Source organism: Lolium perenne, chromosome 3 (assembly GCF_019359855.2).
Source record: "Lolium perenne isolate Kyuss_39 chromosome 3, Kyuss_2.0, whole genome shotgun sequence".
Lineage (NCBI taxonomy): Eukaryota > Viridiplantae > Streptophyta > Magnoliopsida > Poales > Poaceae > Lolium > Lolium perenne.
The window spans coordinates 346,998,856-347,005,201 of NC_067246.2; positions in this window are offsets into that span (position 1 = coordinate 346,998,856).

Below are 6,346 nucleotides of genomic sequence, written 5' to 3' on the forward strand. Positions count from 1 at the left end.
TTCTACATATCGCATACGATTCAACTGTCTTTTATCGATAGATAGAGTTACCCTATCTGTTGCATGTCCGACCTTTGTAGCCTCGATACCCTGATCCACTGCTCCTAGCATAACTAGGTTTGGCATGTGTGCGTCGCGAGAGCCTTTATCTCTTATGCTTAGCCATGCTTAGTTTGTTACGCTACTACTCTGGTCTTCAGACTGGAGCCTTACAATGAAATGAATCTAGCATGACATGTTGACGTGGTAAGTATAGAGATGATGATAAACATGATTAAAGGCTCAAACGAGAGGCCACATTGGGATGTGGTGGGTTGTTTCGTTTCTGCCGACCCTAGGAACCGATTTCTCGCCTCTTGAACCAAGACCGAGCGTACAACCACACGAGTCCCTATTATGGTATCCTCTCGACTCACTAACTTGCCTAGTAGATTCCATGAGTCACATAGTTTGCGCGTTACCTGGTCATATGCATTGCGTTTTGCTTGGGGGTTAAAGGTACATAACAGGCAGGTAGGCGTGGTCGTGGTGGCTGGGGGTTGCAGCCTCTGGAGAAACCCACCTCGGTACACATCGTTAAGGACCGACTTCGGGACTTGACCCGTTACGGCGGAATAATCCTTAACGCGTGACTCATGGTCTCGGCGATAGCAAGGTAACGGTCGTGGTCGACCACCCTCTGCCGGCTTTCCAAGGAAGAAAGCTCAAACGTTGGCACTAAGAGTCGGTTGGCACGTGTGGGTAAAGTTGTGCACCCCTGCAGGGTTAAATCTTTTCGAAAATCCGTGTCCACGGTTACGGACGACTTGGGAATGGATTCTATGATCATAGACAACTTTAACCTGATCGTAAAACTTGGCAAACAATGTGTGTTTACGGATACCTTCTTCGGGTGCTGAGGGGGTGATCCGAGGTTAGTGTTTCGAGTTGATGAAGATTGGTGGATACAAGATGATGATCAATAGAGATTGAGTTGTCGCTCTCTTATCCCCTTTTAAAGGTTCTGAGTAGTCGAACTTCTCTTCTCTCTTATCTTACAAAGGAAAATTGGCTTTACGCAAAAGAAGATCTACAGAAAGCCCGCATACTCGCTTTGCTAAAAGGTTGTACTAAGTCTTGCTGAGTCCCTGTACTCAGCTTTGCGTGCTTTTGTTTCAGATGAAGTTGCTACAGCCGAAGGTGATTTCTACGTTAACATCGACGGTTAGTTTGGAGTTCCCAGGAAGCAGCCTGCGACTTATGGGCTGGGATGTCACTTTATGTTATGGATTCTTAAGCCCTCTGCTATATTGTTATTTAGAATAACATAATTTGCTTCCGTTGCTTGTTGAATGTTTGGTCAGTGACCTCTGCGTGTAATAATTTGGATCTTTCTCTGCTAAGAGTTGTAATATATTCTTTTGAGTCGTAGAGTCACTGTTGTGTTACCGATTCTCTCACTGTAGTCTCTTGAGCTCGAGGTTAGGCTTATGTCAGACGAAGATCTGGTACTTGTCTAACCCTGATCCCGGGGGTGCCACAGGTTTTGGTATCAGAGCAGGACTGCCTGTAGGAAATACTTGTTCACTGGTCGATGTTGAGTCTAGTGGTTGAGAAAACTATTTGAAAGCTAAAGATTATTTGCAAAACTATGAATAGGATTCTTTTTACTCCTTACCTGGTGTCACTCTAATGCTGAGTCATCTTACCTGGTTTTGATTGGAAAAGGTTTCACTTCTTTCCTATCAATTCAAATCTCTAGGATACACGGGTTTGGGTTATTTTTCTCCAGTACTCTGTAACTGGTTGCTTGTCTCAGAGTTTCCAGAATGCCTCAGTTAATCTGAAGCATTGTTCCTTTATTCTTGCTTTGGGTGCTTAGCATCCAATTGTTTGCCTTTAATTGACATGGTGGTGGTATGTCATCTTTGCATTCCATCTTCATGGTTTGTGAGTCGGTTAGTAGTGTGTACATTTTATATGCTTGTTTAACTACTATGATCGGTACGATGATATATCTTCATATCACATGTCTTGTTCTCTAGCATGCTCATTGCATTCGGTACATGCTATCCTTCTGTTGAATCCTTCCGGTGAATCTGTGTCCCATGGATTTTGTTCTCTCCTCAGGATGTCAGGCGGTACTAGAAGTGGTGCTGGCCGTGGTCGTGGCCATGGTAATAACCGTGGAGATGGCCACGAGGAGAATGCTGACCTTCCTCCTCCTCCTTCTATGGTCCAACTTATGGCCATGTACGAAGCCAATCGTGCTGACAACATAAGGCTCCTTGAAAGGATTGAGCGGAACACAGCTCAGCGTCATGAGGAACAAGTGGGGATCTGAAGCTTCATCCGCCTCACCCCACCAGTGTTCAGTTATTCAACCGAGCCACTTGATGCTGACTACTGGCTCCGCACCATCGAGCGCAAGCTTGAGGTTGCCCACGCTGCTCAAGCAGATTGGGTGAACTTTGCCACCTACCATCTTGAAGGAGCTGCTGGTTCATGGTGGGAAAACTTCTTGTTGATGCAGCCTGCCGGTCATGTCGTAACTTGGCCAGAGTTCAAAGCTGCTTTCCGTGCATATCATATCCCAGAGGGTCTGATGGACGAGAAAAGAGAAGAGTTTCTGAAGCTAACGCAAGGCAGTGGTTCTATCTGTGACTACCAAGGTAATTTCTATTGCCTTGCTTGCTATGCTCCTGAAGAGACTTCCACTGATGCCAAGAAGCAAGCCTTGTTCCGCAAGGGACTGGATCCTGAACTTCGTCGAGATCTTCATCTCCTGGACTTCCCAACCTGCCAAGATCTTGTCAACAAGGCTATGAAGGCAGAAAGAGGAAAGGTGGAGTATGAGGAAACTCGCAAGCGTCCTCGAGATACTTCTCAGTCTTCTGGATCAGGCAATCAGCGCCGTCGTGTTTTCATTCCATATAGTGTTGTGCCTCGTGCTCTTAATGCACCAAAGTCTTCTGGTTATGCTCCTCGCCCACAAGCTCCAAACAATGCTGGTGGAACAAACTATCGTCCCGCTATGGGTACTCCAGGCAGTGGTGCGTGCTCCACTTGTGGTCAACCTAGTCACTACATGAAAGAGTGCCCCCACAATACTTCTGTTCGTGGTGCTCCACCACCAAAGAAGTTTACCAAGCCTCAAGTTGTTGGTCAGGGTCGTCTGACCCATGTCACTGCTGAAGAAGCTGAAGCAGATCCAAGCGTCATAATGGGTACGCTTCGAATCAACTCCATTATAGCTACAGTTCTGTTTGATTCTGGAGCATCACATTCATTCATATCCCAAGGTTTTGCTCAATTGCATGAGATTCCTTTTGAAGTTATGTCCACCCCTCTTATGGTTCATTCCCCTGGTTCTAGTTGGTATACCGCTATGGTCAGTGGTGGGAATAAAATCGAGATTGGATATCTTCTTTTTCCGATTCCCCTCATTGCCCTCAAGTCAACCGACATTGATATCATTTTGGGCATGGATTGGCAAGCTAAATATCAGGCTGTCATTGATTGTGCAGTCACGTCTCTTACTCTAACCGATCTTTCCGGAAGCTCCATTCTGCATTGGTCTCCGTCAGCAACACCTCCATCAGCAGTACATATTCCTGATGCTGAGTTGTATGCCCTTGACGTCTTACCTCCGCTTGAAATTTCAGATGTTCCGGTGGTTTGTGACTTCCCTGATGTCTTTCCGGAAGAATTGCCTGGCATGCCACCTGATCGAAGTGTGGAGTTTGTCATCGAGCTGGTTCCTGTAACTGCTCCTGTTTCTCGACGTCCTTATCGTATGCCTCGAGAAGAGTTGGTTGAACTAAAGAAGCAGTTAGAAGAGTTAGAAGGGAAAAGATACATCCAACCCAGTACTTCTTCTTGGGGATGTCCCGCACTCTTTGTCAAGAAGAGGGATACCAACGTTCTGCGTCTGGTTGTTGATTACCGGCCGCTCAACGCAGTAACCATCAAGAACAAGTACCCTCTACCTCGAATCAATGATCTTTTCGGTCAATTGAGTGGTGCCACAGTCTTTTCCAAGATGGATTTGAGATCAGGCTACCACCAAATCAAAATCGGAACGGAGGACATTCCAAAAACGGCGTTCATGACTCGTTATGGTCTTTACGAGTACACCGTCATGTCCTTTGGCCTCACCAATGCTCCAGCCACTTTTATGCGGCTCATGAACTCAGTGTTTATGGAGTATCTTGACAAATTCGTCATTATCTACATTGATGATATTCTTGTCTACTCCAAAACCGAAGAAGAACACACTGAACACTTACGTTTGGTGCTGACAAAGCTTCGTGAACATCGCCTTTATGCCAAGTTCTCTAAATGTGAGTTCTGGCTACAAGAGCTCATCTTCCTAGGCCATGTGGTCTCTGCAAAAGGTGTTGCAGTCATTCCAGATAAAGTTCAATCTGTTCTTGACTGGAAGACTCCTAAGTCAGCCAAAGAAATTCAGAGTTTTCTTGGATTGGCGGGTTATTACCGTCGATACATCGAGAATTTCTCCAAGATCGCCAAACCAATGACTGATCTTCTCAAGAAAGATAAGAAGTTTGAGTGGTCAAAAAATGCTGAAGAAAGTTTTCAGACGCTGAAAATAAAGCTTACTACCGCTCTGGTACTTGTCCTTCCAGACACAAGCAAAGACTTTGTCATCTTCTGTGCTGCCTCTCTTCATGGGCTCGGATGTGTGTGATCCAAGATGGCTATGTAGTGGCTTATGCCTCTCGACAATTGAAGCCACATGAGCTCAATTATCCAACTCATGATCTAGAGCTTGCAGCTGTGGTCCATGCTCTTAAGCAATGGCAACCTTACCTTTACGGTAATCGTTGCGAGTTATATTCGGATCATCAAAGCCTAAAGTATCTCTTTACCCAACCGGATCTGAATCTTGGGCAGACAAGATGGTTGGAACTCATCAAAGACTATGATTTGGGTCTTAACTATCAGCCCGGCAAGGCCAACGTCGTTGCTGACGCGCTAAGTCGGAAGTCATATTGCAACAATCTGATGATCAAGCAATATCATCCTGCCCTCCATGAGGAATTTGCACGACTCTACCTTGAAGTTGTTCCTCACGGATTCCTTGCTAACTTAGAGGTGAAACCCTCTCTTGAAGACCATATCAAAGCCGCTCAGAAGCGTGATTTGGGTATCACTAAGATCAAAGAGAACATTGCTAGCGGAGATGCTAAATGTTTCTCCGTCAACAATCAAGGTGTTGTTTACTTTGGTAACCACTTGGTGGTGCCGAAGAAAAAGAACCTGGGAGAGCTTATCCTCCGAGAAGCTCATGAGTCTCCTCTATCTATTCATCCTGGAAGTACAAAGATATATCAGGATCTTCGCCAAAGGTTCTGGTGGACCCGGATGAAAAGAGAAATCGCTCGCTTTGTAGCTGAATGCGACTTTTTTCGTCGTTTAAAAGCTGAACATCAAAGACCAGCTGGTACACTTCAACCTCTATCTACTCCTGAATGGAAATGGGATGAAATTGGTATGGATTTCATTACCGGACTTCCCAAAACTCAGAAAGGAAGCAATGCTATATGGGTAATTGTTGATCGCCTATGCAAGGTTGCTCACTTCCTTCCTATCCGAGAAGACATTACTGCTAGCAAGTTGGCAGATCTGTATGTTTCTCGAATAGTATATCTGTTATCACCGGAATTTGACCAAGTCAGAGGTGGGCCGCGATCAAGATGGATTTGAAGATTATATATTGAAGAATGTACGTGAATCGGCCTTGAATAGCAAGTTTGGGCTAGTTGCCCTTGTATCTGTAACATAGTAGGATACGTGTCGATTTAAGTTAGAATTGGGCCCGTGCCCGGTTGGGACTATTCCCACGTTAGAAAGTCCCCTGGACTATAAATATGTATCTAGGGTTTATGGAATAAACAACAACCAACGTTCAACCAACAAATCAATCTCGGCGCATCGCCAACTCCTTCATCTCGAGGGTTTCTACCGGTAAGCAACATGCTGCCTAGATCGCATCTCGCGATCTAGGCAGCACAAGCTCCACGTTGTTCATGCGTTGCTCGTGCTGAAGCCTTGTTGATGGCGAGCAACGTAGTTATCATAGATGTGTTAGGGTTAGCATAGTTCTTCGCGTAACATGCTATCGTAGTGCAGCCCTTGCATGTCTAGCCGCCCTTACACCTATCTTAGGTGTAGGGGCGGCACCCCGCTTGGTCATTATTTAGTAGATCTGATCCGTTACGGTTGCTCCTTGTTCATCAAGGATTAGTTTAATATCTGCAATAGTTAGGCCTTACAAGGGGCTGGAGGATCCAGCGGTACGTAGGGTGTCGTTTGCTAGTCCTAGACAGGATGTTCCGGGGAT